Here is a 22,047-nt window from a genome sequence, read left to right on the forward strand (position 1 = left end):
CAAACCTAGTCAGCTTTGCTGCATCTCCTTTGTAGATTTTCCTCTTCAGATTCTCACCAGGTCGGCCTCGATGTTCTGCTGTGCAAACCCCTTCCCCAGACAGGCACCTTTCAGAGACCTCTTGTGCTAGCAGTGTCCGGTCTTATATCCTAAAACATCAGATCGTATCATTGGTTTTAATATTATTAAAATATTAAATTCAAACTTGATTGGAGTTTGGTATCTTGGGACATAATTAAATCTGATTGGCCGAATTTGAATTGCGTTTTGTCTCATGGCAAGCTAACTGTTCTATTTGTGTCGACCACGTGTTGCATTGTCACCTTGTTCAGAACACTTTATGCTCGATCAGGTAGTTTTGTTAGCTTTTCAACTCCCTGAAAGGTACAGTACCTCTACACCTTCATAAAACTTCCTACCATCAAGCCAACTTTGTATCCAGTTGGCTAGCTCTCCTGGATCCCATGAGATTTAACGTTACTCAACAACCTACCCATACGATACCTTATCAAAGATCTTGATTAAGTCCATGCAGAAAATGGTTACTGCACAGTCTTCATCTACCTCGTGGTTCCCACTTCAAAAAAACAGAATCAATCAGGACTTTGTTTTGGCCAGAGTTGGAGAATTGTGTGCAGTTCTCACTGAAACCAGAGGATGGAACTGATTGGACTGGAGGAAGTGCAAAGGAGATTCTCCATGAATGTTGCTGGGGGTGTCACAATGCAGCTGTGAAGAGGGTGGTTCATAAACTCGGGCTGCTTTCTTTAGAGCAGGAATCGGGGTATATAATACTATGTGGGGCATGGACATTGCGGATAAACAGTAGTTGTTTTCCCATTGTCGAATGTCCAATAACAAGGCGGGATAATTTTAAACTGAAAGGCTTAAGGGGGAGCATGAGGAAAACACTTCTCTCCTCGAGGATGGAAGGGGCCTGCAATACACTGACTGGAGTGTAGTTGAGACGAGAAACCTCTCAACCTTTAAACAATACTTGATGAACAGTTGAAATATCATAACATTCAAGCCCACAGGCCAAGTGCTGAAAAATAGGATGAACGTGGATTCAGTATAATTTCAGTGGGACAAACATGATAGGCTGCCCAGCTATTTCTCCTCTATGTGATTCTGTCATTCTGTAATTCTGAAGGGAAGGTTCCGAATTAGTTTCTTTTCTCGTATTTGTCTGAGTATCAGTTCCAGTTCTTGATATCCTCAGTATCAGCTTCAAGTTCTGTATTAGAGTGCTCGTTCACAGATAGAATTTCCCAAATGTGTTGTAAAACTGAATGAACAAGAACAACAGTGGGACAACAGGGTGCAGCAGAACAGCTCTCAAGGAGCTCGACAGCATGAGGTACTGAATGACTGTATAACCTCAGCAAAATGAAGGGCTTCATGAAAAAGAATATCAGAAGATATTTAGATATGTATGGCATTGTTAGGATATGGAACAATGCAAGTATTGTCATTTGAAGATAAATTGAAATTAACTTTGATGCCTGATAGGTTCAGATTAATCTAGTCTTTAGGGTATTCAATTACAGCGGAAAATCTCAATGATATCACATCACTAAAATAAACCTGTTGTCATACTTTGTTTGTTCAAAATGACATAAAAATTTAAGATATAATCACAATTTCTCTGTGGAGATACAATACAGTATATATCAAAAAAAATACTGTTACTGTGTCAGTTCCAGTTTCGAGGGAATGCTCCCGTTCCAACTGATTGGCAGCAGCAGGGAGAGGTTGTTTCACAAACAACAAAATGCATCTTCCAATACAAAAGGTCGTCAAAGTATATTGCACCATCCTTGCTGTTGTTGGTATTCCTGGTAAGTCTTATAACAACTTAAGTTGCGTACATCTCTGCATTAAATCAGACTTATTCCACTCTATGACTCTTAATCATTTTATTTCCATTTAGCAAGGCAAATACTGATGCCAAATTCCAGTATCCTTACTTATTGAGTTCAAAGAAATTCGTTTGATTAGTAGGTTCCTCAGTAATGTGCAGCATTACCTGTTTCTCTATACTGTGCAGAATGGGTTTACCCAGAGCCCACCTTGATGGGGTTGGGCTGAGCACAAGCCCTGGCTGGTCTAGAAAGTGTTTAGCAAGACCACTCTCTCTCTCTGTCTGTGGGAGTCCAAAGCCTGCTATTGGTCAGATGGGTTTTTATAACAACCCACCTGTTAGTGATACCTGGTGTTTCCCATTCCTTGATGGGGAGGGATTGTGTTGGGGTCTTGCTCAGGCAGCTCGTTCTAAATAGGCCCAGATACAACAGGTGGGCAACGATCGAGTTGAACAAGTCATTACAGAGTGAGAAGAGAATGTCAGCATGGATAGCTTTGACCATCTTGTCTGTTTTTTTCAGTCAGTGGATGTGTGGGGGCATGATATTTGTGAGGATAGTTCACTGGGAGGGCCGTTGAACATAGGATTCCAATTATGATGTGTAATGTTGGATTATTTGATTGGCAAAAAGACGAGAGAGTTGTGCCATTTGTAAAACGGTGGACAGTGCTGTGGTGTGGAGTTTACTAGGACAAATACTGAGATCTGGAGTACAGTGGTAACAGCTCTCACACAGAGGAACAAACAACATTGTCTAACAGGATGTTTCCCATGTTGCACTTTGTTGCTGTTACCCTTTGATGCTCCTGAAGCAATACTGGTCAATGTGAAGGGGCTCCCACGTACATTCGTTTGGGATTGTTATTTGGACTTTGATTACCAGTTTGGATAAGTGTTATTATTATTTTGATTATTGTTATGGTTATTTGTGAGTACCTTTAGGTGAATCGTATGGATATATTTTAAAACCAATTCAATGTGAGACCATAGAGTTACACCATCGAGGGCAGTATCCCGTCAACTTTGCGAGATCTCTGTTCTTCCACCTGGTCCACGGGGCTCAGAACAGTGGAGATTGGGTGGTACAATAGGGTTTTTCACTGATGAATGGCAAGTTGGTTTCGGGTGACTGGTGTGCGATTTAGGATAATTGATATTGTTGTGTTTCTCCGAGGGTCCAATCGGGACAAAAACATCCGGCCATACGGACTGATTGTTAGCTCTGCTGTTGGGATGTTCAGTTGACCTGATGCTCAGGATTCAGGGACTTGTTGAGTTGGATAATATATCTGGGTCACCGGTTGATTCATGTCCATCCGTAGCACACTGCTAAAAGAATATGAATTATAGATGTATATTGTTGAATCCATTGATTGTCAAAAAGATATATATGTTGTACTGCCTCATTACCCTGGATTGAATGATGTTCTTGGCCCCACAGCATGGCACATCATTGCACCAAGTGTCACACGGGATGTCTGTCCAAATAGTGAATGTGGTTTATAGGTGGGGTGTTTATAGGAGGTCACATATCGATACTGAGTAAAGCCACCCTGTTTCTTAGCTGTTGAAGTTTGAAATTGTGGAGGGGGGTGGAAATGAGTTAGTATCGAAGGGATTCGTTGTTGCCAGCTCACAGTTGGATGTTTATAAATGTTTGCAGTATTGTAAACACTGAGCTGTTCACTCCCACAGCACACTGTAAATGTCAGGGCTGCTACACTAACCCTGCTGGCTGGGAGATATCTGGCACAGTGTGTTTTACATCAGGGGAGTAACACAGTGAATCAAACTCTTTGATGCAATAACGTCCCCTTTCTTCAATTCCAAAATAGTTCACTTGACAGAAAATGTTATTGTTGGAGTGTTGGGTGGAAAAATATCAAATGAGATTCATGTGGCATTCGATAAGACTGTAAGAATGAGAGAACATGACTGCCATAGTGCCACAGGTTAGTGCAGTACAGAAGACTGAGTCAACAGCAATAACAACAACAAAACAGATACTGCTGGGAAAGGTCAGCAGGTCTGGCAGCATCTGTGGAGAGAAATCACAGGAAACGTTTCAGATCCAGGAACAGTATGCAATGGATTGCAAATCGGAAATCTTTGCAGCTGGCTGCATATGTTTGGCGCTCAGTTTATAAAGTGAAATGTCCCAGTAAATATAAACAGATGTGATTGTTGTTATGAAATTAAAATGGCAGATTAACAACGTTAGTTCAATGAAGTGCCCTGTACAAATATTTTGTTGACCCAAATAATATTTTTGGTACTGATTAATCTTCCAGCAAGGTTAGGACAAGCTCGGGGATGTGGCTACATTAATTTACTACTTGTACGTTATTAATCATGGATTTACAGCTGGACTGTTTCACATCAGTATTTGATTGGAATTGGATGAATAATTGTTGAATCTGCTTTTCATAATCTGCCCACAGTTAAATTTCGAGTGATCGCTGCTCTTCACTTTGAGGTGTGTGTCCTCCTTGGGAGGAGGAAGTGAACCGTTAATCAGTGAAAATCAATCAGCTTTACGACAATATATAAAAATAAAAATACCGATGAATGGGAATACAAATGTCTATTTCACCAAATAACTAACTTTACTAACTGCAATATTAAGATTATGGTTGATAATTAAATTGGGGAGAATCACCTCGAATTGACAGACCAGAATTCCGAACATTTAACATGGTGCTTTAATATACCATCCAAGCCTCTTTCTACCAAGTGCTCTAACGCTCAATAAGTATTCCACATTAATGAACTTCATTTGCCATTTCTTTTATTAGTGTAGATATTATTTCCGTATCTACTTCACAAAGTTCTTTATATCTGGATGCGTCTGTGTTCTCTATGTCAATAACATTGCTCACAAGTCCAGTTTCTAACATTAGGAGCATTTCTCTTACTTTAGTGTGATAGTGACAAACGTTCCGACTCGGCCAGGAGCCCAAACTCTGTCACACGTTGCTTGTTTCTTGTACTGTAACCTCTGGCCTTCCGATACAGCCACATGTTGCCTGACCTTTCCAGCTCCACATTCTATCCACTCTGACTTCCAGCATCTGCTGTCCTTACCATCTCCACATGTTAACTCTGTAATGCACCAAACTCAGAACTGTTTACCTTGCATTTACGAAGGATTGATGATCTGTTCCTCAATTACTTATTTTTCCAGTTAACGTTTAATTCCTGAAAAGAAATCTTCAGCTCTGAAACATATTAATTCTGAGCTCATGTTTACAATAAGGAACCCTTGAAAAACTGAACTCAATGAGATTGCAACACTCTTTTGTTTCATCCTGACCTTAGGTGGAATTGGTTAGGGCTTTTGGAGGTCAGTCATCTTAGTCACCATACACCTCTGCTGGCTTCTGCATGGTAGTACTTTGACCCTAAAATCTGCAGCTGCCTCAATGATGCCCTTCCTTTATCATAATTTCAAAATTAGAGATATAGATGTCCCTTGAATTCCAGCATCAACAGATTTCTGTATTTATCAATACCATGGACCAACCATTGACGAGAAAATGACCTGGCCCAGCCACACAAGTGCTGTAGTCACAGTAGTATGTCAGATACTCTGATAACTGTGACAGTAAGCTCCCTGACTGCCTCTATAATCCATGTCCACCATCCAGAAGCACAGGTCAGGGCTGGGATGGAATGATCTCCATGTACTGGCTGAGTGCAGCTCAAATGCAGCATTGAGTGTAACACTCACAGATCTCCACATTGTACAGGACAGACAACTGGTCCTAGTGATTGGCACACAGATCATTCAGTACTCACTCTCTTCACCAATGACACCATGACCAGCAATGAAAATCATCAACATGATCCAAACCAGTGCAAGTCTCATTTGAATAGCACTTTCCATGATCTCTCGGCAGAACAAGGACAGCAGATGCAGAGAAACACCATCACATGCACGTTCTCTTTCAAACTAGATTTAATTCTGACTGAAAAATATTGTCATTCCTTCACTGTTGCTGGGTAAAAAGATTAGATTAGATTTCCTACAGCATGGAAACAGGCCCTTCGGGCCAACAAGTTCACACTGACCCTCTGAAGAGTAATCCACCCAGACGCATTCCCCTAACAATTTAGGATAGCATGACAATTTAGTATGGCCAATTCACCTGACCTGCACATATTTGGATTATCGGAGGAAAGCCACGCAGACAATGTGCAAACTCCACACAGACAGACGACTGAGGCGGGAATTGAACCCAGGTCGCTGGTGCTGTGAGGCAGCAGGGCAAACCACTGAGCCACCATGCCATCCTGATTCTGCAACTGTACCCCAGAAACACAGTGAGCTTTCCTGTATCTCAGGAAATGTAGATGTTCAAAAAGGTAGATCTCCAATCCCATCAGAAAGGTGAATAGAGCTGGGCAATGAATATTGGCCCAGCTACGAAAGCTCACATTCCAATGGGACATTTAAAAATAACGCCCATTACAACAAGTGCAAGAGGATATTTCTGATCCCGAGAGGTGGCTAATGTCTCGGAGAATGTTTCGTCTGGCAGAGAGAAGGAGAAATGTCTGGGCTGAAAGAGTGGATGTTTGGTACTGAGCGGATAATCCCTATCATAGCTTATTTTACCAAATCCCATAAATTTCCGAATTCTTAATGGTTTCAAAGCCAGGAGACCGATCTTATTGCCTCAGTTTTCTTTGCTAAGTACTGGTCTGTGTGTTAATGTTTCAAACTCCGGTAAACTACGGTGATTTGAGTGGACAATCCCTTGTCTTCAAAACTTGGATCAAATTTGGAGTGGATCATTTCATATCTGTGATAATGGACTCAGTATGGCGATATCCAATCCCAGATAAAGATCTAAAAAGGAAGCGGTTGGCGGCAGTACAGAGTTGGCTGTGCATGTGGAGCTTCATTTACTTTTTTTCATTGAAGGGATGTGAGTGTCGCTGGTTTGGTCAACATTCACCTCCTTTCCCTAATTGCTCAGAGGGCAGGTAACAGTCAATCAGGTTGTCGTGGGTCTGGAGTCACACGGTGGCGAGATGAGGTAAGGATGACAGATTGTCTTCTCTGAAGGACATTAGTGAACGAGATGGTTTTTCTTCCTGACAACTGTCAATTATTTCATTGTCATCATTCGACTCATTAAAATTCCACCATCTGCTATGGGGAATGTTGAACCCAGCTCCCCAGATCATTAGCTAAGTCTATTAATTAACAGTCTCGATATAGTCCCATTAGGACATTATCCTCCAACATCTTTAGTAATGGTGTGAATCCACAAAGATTTAACATTGGCACAGTAGTTAGCATTGCGGCCTCACAGTGCCAAGGACCTGGGTTTGATTCCACCCTTGAGTGATTGTCTGTGTGGAGCTTGCACATTCTCCCCATGTCTGCATGAGCTGCCTCTGGGTGCTCTGGTTTCCCCACACAATCCAAAGGTGAGCATGTTAGATGGGTTGGCTAAGCTAAATTGCCCTATAGTGCCCAGGATATCTGGTTAGGTGAGTTAATCATGATAAAACCACATGCATTGGGTGAGGTCTGGTTAGAATACTCTTCAGAAGTGTGCTGCAGATTCGATGGGCCAAATGACCTCTTTCCGCACGATAGGGTTTCTACGATGTTATCATAGAAACAGACTCTGATGATTGCCATGGAGAATGCTGGTTAGGTGGTGAAGATTCCGAGCCCCAGTGTGTTCTCTGAATCTGAGAGGGGATCTCTATTCACAAGGAGAGGTGTTTGGGAACATGAGCCTGGACACGAGGCAGGAAGGTTTGCTTAAACTCTGATAAAATGTGTGATTTCTAAACCAGAAAGTTGCTATGAACAATGCAGCATGAATTCAGGTTATATTTGAGTGGGAGCTGTAGTATACAGTGTACAGCCATGTGGGAGAGTCCCTGTCAAATGTTGCAGTGCTCATGGTTTCAGTGGGTATGCAGCTTGTGATATGGTGGTTCGATTCATTGCTGGATACTTCTGTGGTACAGATTGTCAGGATGCTCAATCCTGTCCATGAGGGAGGGACTCAATTCCCTATCAATTGTTCAGCAACAGTCATTCCTGGACAGTGTGGAGTGATTTAATGTCATTCATATAGTGTGGGTATACACTTCAGGGGACACTCTGAGCCATGGAGGCTCCAAAACCAAAGACAGAAATTTTGCAATCAATGTCCATGTTAGGTGCATCCCATTCATTGTTTTATTGATTTGAGGTGTCCTGATGTGGATGTTGTGATCTCAGGGGAATCTCCAGCCAGTCTGAGTAACCTATAAACCAGGTGAAATCAACCACTGCCAACTCCAACAAAAAAAAATCATTCAGCACATGGCTGTGCTTTGTGTGCACAATTTGCTGTTCTCATTCTTCCCCTTCTTTTTAAATTGCAAATGATTCATTTTGAGAGAGCTTGCTGCTATGGTTCAGATTCTTTAAACTTCATATGACATGGAGCAACATTTATCTTTGTGCTATTATTTTCAGTCTAAGCTCAGGCACGGAGAATGTTTGATCAGTAACTTCAAGTCTTTCTCTCTCTCTCTCTTGCAGTTAATCTAGTGGTGATTGTAATCTTAGCTCGGCAGAAGTGTGGTCTTTCTACATGCACCACTCACTATCTGGTGGCCATGGCAGCGTCTGATCTACTGTTCACTATTGTTTATTTCATCTTTCGCCGATTCCCTTACTATTATTATCCACTGTGTTTCCTGGACATCACTCCTGTTTGTACTGTTATCTATGTGCTTCACCTCTTGCTCATTGATTGCTCTGTCTGGTTCACTGTTGCTTTCTCTTTTGACCGATTTGTTGCGATTTGTTTTCATCAGATGAAAGCTAAGTATTGTACAGAGAAAACTGCAAAGCGGGTTGTAGCAACAATCTGCATTTTCTTTTCTTTAAAGAACATTCCCAACTACTTTCGATATATACCTCAAAAGATTATCAACAATGTTCCATGGCACTGTAAAACAAGGCCCAGTTATTATAATGACCGGTGGGAAAGTTTTCAATACTTTGAACATTTTTTAACACCAATGTTACCATTCACCTTTATTTTCTTTCTCAACATTCTGACTGCCAGACACATCTTCGAGGCTGTTAAGATGCGTAAGGGACTGAGGGGTCAGAGAAAAACAGAGAATGATCCAGAGATAGAGAGCAGAAAAGATTCTGTGATTTTACTGTTTGCCATTACCACCAGCTTCATACTTCTGTGGATTCTGTGTGTTTTAAGGTTCTTTCGAGCTGGTGATTCCTTGAATTACGCTAATTATTATCTCTTTGAAGAAGTCGGATATATGCTGCGGAACCTCAGTTGCTGCACAAATGCGCTTATTTATGTGGTGACGCAGAAAAAATTCAGAGACCAGTTAAAGTATGCAGCAAAATATCCAGTTATAAAAATAATTCAATTGGTGAATAAATCCAAGTCACTGACAGACAACAGTAGACACAGCAGATAATGGAATGACGAGTCCACGTGAGGCATGTTCAGAAGGAGAAGGAGGAACACCAACGGGACAACACTCATTTTCTAATGGGCAAGGATGACTCAATCTGAGGGACAAAACAAAAGCGACTGCAGGAACAAAATCAGTGTAAAGTACTGTCAGCAAGGAGCAACAGTCAGTAGAAAGCTGGACAACAAAAGCAAAACTGAAAGAGGAGTTAGACATGCACCAAAGATACAATCATTCAAAGCAATCCGTTCTCAGTAGGTGACACGGACACATAAATCAATGAGCTGGAGGAAAGGATCATCGTTCACTATCGGCCCAGAGTGTAAGACGCAGCGACAGAGTCCTCTCCATTCTTCCTCACTGAATTAACTGATCCACACATCGTGACAAAGGGAGGAAAAAATAAAGAGTGTTATAAGGAGAAAATAATGTCTTGTAAAAACATTCTGTGCCCTTTGATTGTAAGTTTATTTTCAACAGTAATTTACTTCATTTCCATTCAATCCCTGGTATCATTCTGTTTCTTTAATCCTGCCTTTCCATGAACCAGCTGATGGGTTAGTGGGGAATCCAAGGCCAACCAGACGGACTCCTGGACTCTCTCTCCCTCTGCACCTTCCTATGACCCAGCTCCCCTTTCGATTTAAGATGCTCCTTCAAATCTGCCTCTTTATATCAGTTACTGTCACCTGACCTAACATCACGTTCGGTGGGTGAACATCAGCTCTGTTTAATTTGTCATGACAAATGTCTTTATAAAATGTCTTTGGGGATTATGTTGAGTTAAAGTGGACAGTGATGGTACTGTCGTGGTGAGTATAACTGCCTTCCAAGCAGATGAACGGGGTTTGATTCCCGGCAATGGCAAGTTGTGATTTTAACATTGATCAACCGGAAATCGAAAAGAGAAATTTGATCAAGATGAGAATCCAAACAGCTTTCATTCCAAGACAATATTTTCTCACAACCCATCCTTCCCTCCTTCTAATCCTTCTAATCCCACTAAAAATGACTGTGGCTGTGATCCATCTCTGGGGAAGTCGACCCACAGGAAGAGGGAGCTGGGAGCTGACTGGATGATCTGGGTCTTGGGTGGAATGGGCGTCTATGAGTGACAGACCTGGGGGTATTTCAAATAGGTTCTGGCAACCACTGTCCCTTTCACCATGTGCACTGAGCAGGGAGTGAGTATCTGTGTGTTTCTGTCTGTATCTGTGTGAGGGTGTGGGGTGTGTTTTAATGTCAATCCCAGTTTGATCCTTTAATACTCCCCATTCCCTCCCTGAACCATCTCCTCCTAAAGGAGGCCCCTGGAGCAGGGTATGTCCACAATGGGAAAGAGGGAGTGTGAGAGACCCTCGAGTGAGCTGGGACCAACCAGAATAGAAAGTATCACCACTTTAATCTCATCATGTCTTTCCTTAACTCCTGTTTATCTCTGAGTGATCCTCTTTTCTGTCTACCTCTCATACATTCCACTTCTCTCTCAATCTTTTTTCTTTCTCACACTATCTCTCTCTTTTTACTGATACTCTTTCTTTTTGCCTTTTTCTCTCCTACTTCGTCTTTCGACTTGTGGATATTTTTCCCACTATCTTCCTTTCTTTCTTCTTGTTTCACTTTCTCTCTTTCTTTCCTTCCCTATTTTTGTCTTTCAATCCTGAAACTGCAGCCCTCCAACACCAATTTTGCGCACCCCACTTCGGCAAATTTTGCAGTCCCACAAACTTAGCACCCCCCGTCCATTGTCCCTGTCCAATTGCCCTCCCCTTGGGTCTTTCTTCACCCTTGAACTGCCCATTCTGTACTTCCTACATTACACATCCACTGTATATCAGAGACACTCTGTGTCTCCATCCATCCACAATACTCTCCATGCCATGTCCCTGCCCCTGGGGTGGGTGACAAAAGGAGCATATGTAGAGACAAAACTGTCCTTTGACTGCCTGCTGTAATGTCAGAGATTTATTCAGCACATAAACCGACCCTACAGGCCAATCTGTCCACACTAACCATATTCCAAGACCAAGAAGTTCCACCTACCTGTGCTTGGTCCGTATCCTTCCAAACATTTCGTATTCATTAACTTATCCAAATGCACATTTTGAGAAGGCAAATCTTAATGGCGAGGTCCTGGGAGTGTTGCTGATCAAAGACACCTTTGATTTCAGGTTGACAGTTCCTTGAAAATAGAGTCACAGGTAGATAGGATCGTGAAGAATGCATTTGGTATGCTTTCCTTTGTTGGTCAGAGCATTGAGTATAAGAGTTGCAAGGTCATGTTGCAGCTGTACAGGACATTGGTTCGGCCAGTTTTGGAATGCTGCATTCAGTTCTGGTCTCCTTCTTATCGAAAGGATGTTATGAAAACTGAAAGGGTTCAAAAAAGTCCTACAAGGATATTGCCAGTGTTGAAGACTTTGAGGCTGAATAGTCTGGGGCTGTTTTCCCTGGAACATTGGAGGCCGAGGAGAGACCTTATAGAGATTTATAAAATCATGTGGCATGGATAGGTTCAAACAAGAGGTGAGAAGGGAAAGATTTAAAAGGGACCAAAAGGGCAACGTTTTCATGCAGAGAATGGTGTGAATATAGAATGAGCTGCCTGAGGAAGCGGTGGAGGCTGGCAAAATTACTGCATTTAAAAGACAAGGAGAAACTGACGACTGCAGATGATGGAGATCAGTGTCGAGAGTGTGGTTCTGGAAAAGTACAGCAGATCATTCCTGATGAAGTCTTATGACCGAAACGTCGATTCTCCTGCTCCTCAGATGCTGCATGACCTGCTGTGCTTTTCCAGTACCACACTCCTGACAACATTTAAAAGGCATCTTTATGGGTAAATGAACTGAAAGGGCTTAGAGGGATATGGGCCAAGTGCTGGCAAATGGGACAAGATTTAGTTAGAATATCTGGTTGGCTTGAACGAGTTGGACGGAAGGGGTTTTCTCTTGCTGTTCATCTCTATGACTCTCTGCCTTTTAAACGTTAGAACTGTACCTGCATACATCACTTTCTCTGGCAGTTCATTCCAGCACGCAAACCACTATCTGTGCAAAAAAAGAGTTGCCCCTTATATCCTTCTTAAATCTTTCTCTTCTCATTTTAAAGTATGCCCCTACTTTTGATAGGGAAAAGACCCTCATCATTTCCCTTATCTATACACCTTAAGATTGTATAAACCTCAATAAGGTCATCCCTCCACCTCCAATGTTCCAGTGAGAAACAGTCTAACCTTTCTTGTCTATTTTTAGATCTCAAACCCTCCATTCCCGGCGACTTCTTGATAAATCTTTGTTGGACCCCCTCCAGTTTGATCTTTCCTTAACAGGTCACCAGAATTGCCCACATTAATCCAGCAGAGGCTTCCCCAACACTCTGTAAAACGTCAAGGTTCACATCCCAACTGCTATACTCAATGGTCTGAGCAATGAAGGGAAGAATGCTAAAAGCCTTCTTAACCACCCTGCCTACTCTCTAACGCAAATTTCAAAGAATTATGTACCTGAACCCCGAGGCTTCTCTGCTGTACAACACTGCCACTAATTCCTGTCCTTGTGTGTTTTACTAAAATGCAATCCCTCACACGTTTTCAAATTAAACTCCATCTGATACTCCTCAGTCCATTGAAGCAAATGATCAAGATCTCTTTGCAATCTTTAGTAGCATTCTTCACTGACCACTTCACCAGCCATTTTGGTGCCTTCCGCAAACTAACTAACCATGCTTTCTATATTGTCATCACAATCATTTATATAAATGACAAACAAAAGTGGATCTTGTACCGATCCTGATGGAACACCGCTGGTCACAGACCTCTTGTCCAAAAAATATACCTCTGCTATCAGTGACTGTCTGTTCCCTGTCATGAAGCCAAATTTGGATCCAATTAGCAAGCTCATCCTGAATCCCATGTGATCGAATTTTACTAACTGGTCACGATACAGAGCCTTGTCAAAGGCTTTGCTGTTGCTCAAGTAAACAATGTCTACCACTCTGTCAACATCAACTATTTTGGTCACTTCTTAAAGAACTTAATCAAATTTTGTGAGACATGATTTTCCTCACACAAAACCATGCTGCCTATCCCTGTTCAATCCTTACCACTCAAAATGCATATAAATCCCAACTTTCAGAATCACCCCCAAAGTCAGACTCACAAGCCTATAATTTCCTGGCTTCTCCTTACATCCCTTCTTAAACAATGGCACAACATTAGCCATCCTGCAGTCCTCTGGTATTTCAAACGTGTATCTGGATGATACAAATAATTCTGCCCCACAACTTCCTCCCCAATGCCCCACCATGTCATGGATACACTTGATTAGTCCTCGAGATTTATCTATCTGTATGTCTTCTAAGACCTCCAGCACTTTCTCTTCTGTCATGTTAAACCTGTTTTCAAAACATCAATATTTATTTCACTTCGGGCCTCTATCACAACTAATGCAAAATATTCACCTCCTGAGTTTCAACACAAAGATAACCTTGTTAATCTTTAAGAGGTCTTGCTCTCTGGAGTTGCTGTCTGGCTCTTAATGTCGTTGTAGAATCTTTTTGGATTATCATGAACATTATCTGCCAGAGATATCTCACATCTCTCTTTCCCTTCCTAATTCCACAGGCCCTTCCTAATTCCTGAGGAAGGGCCTGTGCCCGAAACGTCGAATCTCCTGTTCCCTGGATGCTGCCTGACCTGCTGTGCTGTTCCAGCAATAAAGTTTCAACTAATTTCTTTCCTCACAATGCTCCAATACACTTTATAGCCTTCAAGAGATTCAGTTGATCCCAATTGTCTGTATCCAACATATGATTATTTGTTATTCTTGACTACAACTTCAATACATTTATTCACTAATTGTTCCATAATCTTACCAGCCTTGCCTTTCACTCTGACAGGAACAACATGGTCCGAACACTTCTTACCACGTTTTTCAGGTTGGTGCCGGATTAGGAAAATTAAACTCACCTGCTATTACAACATTATTATTCTTACATATATTTGAGATCTCAACATGTTTTCTTCTCCATTTCCTTCTGACTACTGGGGGGCCTGTGGTCCAATCCCATCAAGGTGAACATCCCTTTTTTATTTCCCACGTCAAACCATAGATTTTCACTAAATGGTCCCTCAGTTATATCTGCATTAAGTACAGTAGCAATTGAGTATCTGTGATTGCATATCTAAACAACCTAAACCCGTCCATTAGATTCCAATCTGCAGTTCACTCCCTAGTGTTGTTTAATCCGATGTGAACCATACCATACCCTTCGACTATACTCTAATCTGGAACTCACTCCGTGGTACCTGTTACTCTGTATATTGATCCTCCTCCTCCCTTCCTCAATCAAAAATGCTGTCCCTCCTCCTGCCTTGCCTCTATTTCTATCATTTCTATAACATCTGAAACCCAGAACATTGAGCAGCTTGTCTTGTCCTTGCCTCAGCCACGTTTCTGTAATCACTCAAACAGGCGAGTTCTATGTTGCTACATATACCCTGAGTTCATCAGCCTTATTTGGATAGAAATAAATGCAGCTTAATTCTTCAGAAATACTTTGGGCTCTGAATTGCTATTGTCTATCTTTTCTAAATTATCTTGTTCTTTTCCGATTCAGTACCATTCACATCTTTCTGTCTGTTTTCAATGTTACATAGGAAATCCCCACCTGCCCCTTCCCCAACACAAAGGGTTCATAGCCTCTCGAAACAGAACCCACCAGGATATAGGTCCCTTCCCTGTTCAGGTGAAACCCTCCCTTTTTGAACAGGCCATTTCTGTCCCAGAAGACATCCCAATGATCCTCAAAAATGAGTCCCTGCACATTTCACCACCTCTTCAGCCATTGATTTGTCTGCCCTGTTCTTCCCTCATTTGAAATTGGGACCGGAAGTAAACCAGAGATTACTACTTGTGATGTTCTGTTTCTTTAAAATTCTACCCAAGCTCTTCGACTCACTCCACAAAGCCCTAACCCTTGTTTTGATGATGTCATTCCCTCCCAATGTATACAACAACTTCCGGCTTCTCACTCTCCGCTTTCACAATATGCTTCACATCTTTTGAGATGTCCTTCACTCTGGCACCATACTGGGTTCACACCTACTGCTGCTAAATCTCTTCTCTGTGCCCCTGACAGGACGGCCCCCTGTAACAATGGTTCTTTACATCTTCACAAACCCATTTAACATAAGATTAATTCTTAGTGCCAAGATCTGACTAGTACTTCTGTTTTCCTCTGAGGGACTTTCGCTTTCAACAGTACACAAAATTGAATATCTCTTTAAAAGAGGAATAGGAGACTTCTGGTCTACCCTCTTATCTTTCCTGACAGTCAATCATCTATCGTACTGACCCTGCTGTGTAATCAGTTCTCTAAATATACTTGTCATCACACTCAGTGTCTCCTGTATGCCCTCAGGGTGGCGGCACGGTGGCTCAGTGGTTAGCACTGATGCCTCACAGCGCAAGATCCCAGGTTCGATTCCAGCCTCTGGCAACTGTTTATGTGGAATTTGCATATTCTCCCCGTGTCTACGTGGGTTTCCGCCAGTGGCTCCGATTTCCTCCCACAGTCCAAAGATGTGCAGGTCAGGTGGATTGGCCATCGTGTTCGGTGCATTAGTCAGAGGAAAATGGGTCTGGGTGGGTTACTCTTCAGAGGGTCGGTGTGGACTTGTTGGGCTGTAGGGAACCTAATCAGTACCATTAATACGAATAAAGCAGCTCTCAACAGTACCTTATATATAAAATGTAATCACAGATTAATATGAACCATGTAGAGAAAATATTAGACTTAAAACATCAAACACTGAACTGAACAAATAAAAAAAAAAGACTCCTCCTCAAATAATCCAACAATCGGCATTTTATCTCTGGATTAAAACAACCTTTCCAAGTCATCCATGTGCAGGCCTCTCTGGAAGCTCTGTGTGTTAACCGTCTCTCCCCTTTCTTTGTCTTTTTATCCATCATTTTGATTTTGTCAAATTCTACCCACCACTGATAATATGCTCACGGATCTGTAGATCCCTGGCTTTTCCTTACTACCTTTATTCAATAAAGGCAACACCAGGCACCATCCAGTATTTCAGCACCTCACCCGTGGCTTTCAATTATACAGTTATATCTGAAATAGGGCCAGCAAACTCTTCCCACAGACTGACATTATGAAAGATCTGAGATTTGTTTAATGCAGGACTGTGTGAGGTGAAGTGCCCAAACAGCACAGCTTCCCATCCACTCACAAACGACATCACGGACAGCACAGACAGTAACATATTGGAGGATTAGGACAAATCACTAACACTGGAGAATTCGTTCAGAAGAATAAAACTCCCAGAATCAGTGAACCAGTATGTTGCATTTGTCTCGATGGGACTTGACCAGCCATGACTCGCTCGTGGTTTGTGGGCGGCACGGTGGCCCAGTGGTTAGCACTGCTGCCTCACAGCGCCTGTAGACCCGGGTTCAATTCCCGACTCAGGCGACTGACTGTGTGGAGTTTGCACATTCTCCCCGTGTCTGCGTGGGTTTCCTCCGGGTGCTCCGGTTTCCTCCCACAGTCCAAAAGATGTGCGGGTCAGGTGAATTGGCCATGCTAAATTGCCCGTAGTGTTAGGTTAAAGGGGTAAAGGTAGGGGTATGGGTGGGTTGCACTTCGGCGGGTCGGTGTGGACTTGTTGGGCCAAAGGGCCTGTTTCCACACTGTAAGTAATCTAATCTAACTCTGCTTGGCAGCATGTCTGAATCCATGAGGAAACGCATCCCTGTCCACACGTGGAAGGGGTTAAGGCAGCAGGCCGACCCCACTGTGCCTCTGTCATTGACCAAGGTGAAACCACACTGAGCCCACTGTGTCTCTGTCACTGATCCGTACGAGAGCCCACTTATCCCACTGTGTCTCTGCTTCTGACTCAGGTGAGACCACACTGACCCCACTGTTTCTCTGTCACTGTCCAAGGGGAGACCACACTGACCCCACTGTTGCTCTATCACTGACCCAGGGGTGACCACACTGTGTCTCTGTCACTGACCCAAGGGAGTCCACACTGATCCAACGTGTCTCAGTCACTGACCAAGCGGAGGTGACACTGAACCCACTGTGTCTCTGTTCCTGAACCTGGGAGACTACACTGACTCCACTGTGTCTCTGTCATTGACCCAGGGTAGTGCACACTGACCACATGGTGTCTCTGTCACTGAACTGGGGAGACCACACTGACCCCGCTGTGTCTTTGTCACTGACCCAGGAGAGACTGCACTGACCTCTGCTGTGAGCATCACTCTATATCACAAAGCAGCCATCCAACTAACTAAGAATCATACAACGGGGAGAGTGGAGTAATTCCTGATGAAGGACTTATGCTTGAAATGTCAACCCTCCTGCTTCTCGGATGCTGGCTGACTGGCTGTGCTTTTCTAGCACTGCATGTTTTGATTGAGAATTACACAATCCTGTCACGACACATAGGTGCCATTTGGCATATCAAATCCGCACCAACCCATCAAACAGCATTCCACCAGACCTATCCCCTCCCCACACTATCCCTATAACCCTGCATTTCCCATGTCTAACCCACCGAGCCTGCACAACTGTGAACAATATGGACAGCAATGTTGAAAGTGTTCATACTTCTGAGGCTCCTAACAGTGACACATGTTCTGTGTTATATCATTGAAATAATTCATGTTGTTATTTCAGGGGGCAGGTGCTGCCTTCTCACAGGATGGTGAAAGGAAGATAGAGAACGCAGTGTACATTTCTATGAAATGAAAGTTTTATTCCTTGAGAAAATGGCGGTTGATTCCTCCTCCTTACCCACAGGGGGAGCGGATTTGTATTGCTTCATAGCCCTGTCTTGGTCTCCTCTTGCCTCCTCCCCCGCCTCCTTGTCAGTCCTTCTCCATGGGGGCGGCCATCTTGGGGTGACATCACTGCGCAGCCTCTTGCGATTTTGCGTCACTCAGGTCATTGTGAGACTGTCAGAAATAACAGAATTAATTGTCCCAGAAACAAAAATCTTCAGCTTGTGTAGTGGCTGGTGAGGCCAGTAGATGGTGGCATTTTATCACTTTAAACACAAGAGGGACAAACAGACAGGGAGAGTCAGAGACATCAATTAAAAAGCAATGCATCAAATAGTTAATTCAAACTTCACTCCAGGACAAACTATGTCCCATTCCAGGCAGAAGTGGGCACACACACAAAACACGCAGATGCACGTCAACAAGCTTCTCGACTCACGACACTATAGACTAGAATGCCAGGCACATCAGATACATAGGAACACCATCAGTTGACAATTCCACATCAAGCCACTCTCCCCGGCTTAGAAAAAGTCTCGAGTCTACAAGTGCCATTGGTTGAAAATCCTGGAACTCCCTCCTTTGGTGCGTTAACCTGCACCAAATGATTGCAGCAATAACCCATCCTCATCTTTCCCACAGCAATTATCTTTGAGCAATAGTCCTTGGCACAGTGGGAGGGGGAGTTGAAGCATTCAGCCACAAGGAATGGGATTGGTTGGTGCGGGTGTCCTGGAGATGCTCTCTGAAGCATTCTGCAAGTAGGCATCTTGTCTCCCCATTGTAGAGGAGACCACATCGGGAGCAACGGATGCAGTAAATGATGTGTGGAACTGCAGGTGAAATTTTGATCGATGTGGAAGGCTCCTTTGGGGCCTTGGAGAGAGGTGAAGGGAGAGGTGAGGGAGGAGTTATGGGCGCAGATTTTGCAATTTCTGCCTCGGCAGAGGAAGGTGCCAGGAGGCGAAGGGGGGTTGTTAGTAGGCGTGGACCTGACTAGATAGGTTTGGAGAAAGTGAGGACTGCAGGTGTTGGGGATCAGAATCGAGAGAGTATGGTGCTGGAAATTCACAGTAGATCGAGAAGCAGGAGAAACAACATTTCAAGCATAATTCGTAAAGAAAGGCTTATGCTTGAAACTTTGACTGTTCTGCTCCTCGGATGCTGCCTGACCCGCTGTGCTTTTCCAGTGCCACACTCTCCATCTTCGAAGATTTGCTCTCCGCTGCTTCCCATTCCTTATTTACATGTTGATGGCAGCACAGGGATTTCTGGAGCACGACAAATGAGATACTGCTCCCTTTGGAAACTTGAATTAATGACAGAAGCTACTGGAAACACTGAAGACTTCCAACAGTGACTGCACAGATGGGGAAAGAGGATTAATGTGTCAGATCCAGCCTCAAACAATCAGTGGTGCTGAGTTTTACATTTTATCATGAAATTAACATTTTCTCTATTTCAAATCTTTCAGACTAATGCTCAATTATTTTGCAAAATTGTGCTCAATTTTGAATAAAATCGAACTGGACAAGTTCACAAACATCCAAACAACATTCTTTATAATGTACAGCCTGTTTTATTTCTCAATCTGAACCTATTACAAACTGAGTTGTCAGTGTACAGACGGAATCTATTTGCTCACATGAGCTGGTTTATTGACCTTGACAGATTCTGAGCATTTCTGCAAGGTGGCTGCAGTTACCATTCCTGGACAGTAGAGATTTCTAACCTGCGGAACAGTGAAGTTCCCGGATCAAAGACATCGCAACAACAGAGAATAATTATTACCCGCGTGTTGGACAGTATGAGGGAGGGAGAAGCAATAATTGTCGCCCTCGTGTTGGACAGTGTGAGGGAGCGAGAGACAACAATTATCGCCTTGGGGTTGGACAGTGTGACTGAGCGAGAGATAATAATTATCGCCCTCGCGATAGACAGTGTGAGGGAGGGAGAGACACTTATTATCGCCCTCGTGTTGGACAGTGTGAGGGAGGGAGAGACAATGATTATCGCCCTCGTGTTGGACGGAGTGAGAGAGGGAGGGAGAGGCGATAATTGTCGCCCTCATGTTGGACAGTGTGAGGGAGGGAGAGACAATAATTAAAACCCTCTTGTTGAACAGTGTGAGGGAGGGAGAAACAATAATTATTGCCCTCATGTTGGACGGTGTGAGAGAGGGAGAAACAATAATTATCGCCCTCATGTTTTACAGTGTGAGGGAGGGAGAGATAATTATTATCGCCGTCGTGTTCGACAGTGTGAGGGAGGGAGAGGCAATAATTACCGCCCTCGTGTTGGATAGTGCGAAGGAGGGAGACAATAATTATCGCCCTCGTGCTGGACCATGTGAGGGAGCGAGAGACAATAATTATCGTTTCCGTGTTTGACAGTGTGAGAGAGGGAGAGACAAGAATTATTGCCCTCATTTTGAACAGTGTGGTGGTGTGTTTGAGAGGCAATAATTATCGCCATAGTGTTGGACAGTGTGAGGGAGTGAGAAGCAATAATTATCGCCCTCATGTTGGACAGTGTGAGGGAGTGAGAGGCAATAATTATCACCATCATTTAGGACAGTGTGAGGGTGTGAGAAATAATAATTATTGCCCTCGTGTTGGACAGTGTGAGGGAAGGAAGGAGAGATAATAATTATCGCCCTCTTATTGGGCAGTGTGAGGGAAGGAGGGAGAGACAATAATTATCGCCCTCGTGCTGGACAATGTGAGGGAGTGAGAAACAAATTCAAGAATCTCTCCGCGCTCCCCCCCAATAACCACCATCATTAACTTCAGGAACGGCACTTTACCGACACAGTCCTCTCTTCCTCCGACTCTGCTCCTTTCTGGCTGGGACCAGCCGTCGCAGCCATTTTAGCTCCAGGCCCCGCCCCCTCGGGCCCCGCGAGATGGCGAGATGGCGGTTAACGGCCGCTCTCGTGCGCCGAGTGACCGTTAGCAGATGCTTCAAGGGAAACTCTTTATAGAGAAACAAACCTTTCAGGGGAGAAAACACAAAAGCGGCCGACTCCAGATGCGGACAAACACAATAATATGGATCAGAATGAAATCTCCTCACAGAGAGGTGAAAGTGAATTTTGTGTCCCCGCATAAAGTTTCAAAACACATTGCCGCGAAGGACGGCCGCCCCCCGGGACTCGAAACATTATCTCTGCTTTATCTCTGTCTGGGCAGATGCTGCCAGACCTGAAAGACAGTAACAGATACTCAGTGGGGTGAGTCCTCGTATAGGATTCTCTGAAGGTTCAGTTGGCGGCTGGAATGCAATGGGGAACAAATGTGTGAGGTTATGCACTGGATTAAAAGGAGAGAAGGTCCTGGGGGCGGCGGTACTGAATCCTCTTTTACACATCTCTTTCTGGAATGTGCTTTTGCAAAGGATGTCTGAAAAAGATGCAGTGCTTCTGTTAAGGTTTATCCCAACACCAATAGCATGACACATTAGAGGTACAGTTTGCAGATGACACAAAAATTGGAGGTTTGTGGACAGCGAAGAAGATTACCTCAGATTACAACAGGATCTGGACCAGATTGGGCCAATGGGCTGAAAAGTGGCAGATGGAGTTTAATTCAGATAAATGTGAGTTGCTGCATTTTGGGAACGCAAAACTTAGCAGGACTTATACACTTAATGGTAAGGTCGTAGGGAATGTTGCTGAACAAAGAGACTTTGGAGTGTAGTTTCATACTTCGTTGAAAGTGGAGTTGCAGATCGATAGAATAGTGAAGAAGGCAGTTGGTATGCTTTCCTTTATTGGTCAGAATATTGAGTACAGGAGTTGGGAGGTCATGTTGCAGCTGTACAGGATGTTGTTGACGACACCTTTGGAATATTGTGTGCAATTCTGGTCTCCATCCTATCGGAAGGATGTCATGAAACTTGACA

General features: G+C 43.4%; 1 pseudogene; it reads right to left on the minus strand.

Moving 5' to 3' along the window:
* Positions 1 to 22,047, minus strand: part of LOC148133887 (uncharacterized) — a 47,450-nt pseudogene that overhangs the window by 11,189 nt on the left and 14,214 nt on the right.

Source organism: Chiloscyllium plagiosum, unplaced genomic scaffold, assembly GCF_037043375.1.
Source record: "Chiloscyllium plagiosum isolate Xiang-an unplaced genomic scaffold, Cpla_swu_hap1 HiC_scaffold_186, whole genome shotgun sequence".
NCBI classification, from domain to species: Eukaryota; Metazoa; Chordata; class Chondrichthyes; order Orectolobiformes; family Hemiscylliidae; genus Chiloscyllium; species Chiloscyllium plagiosum.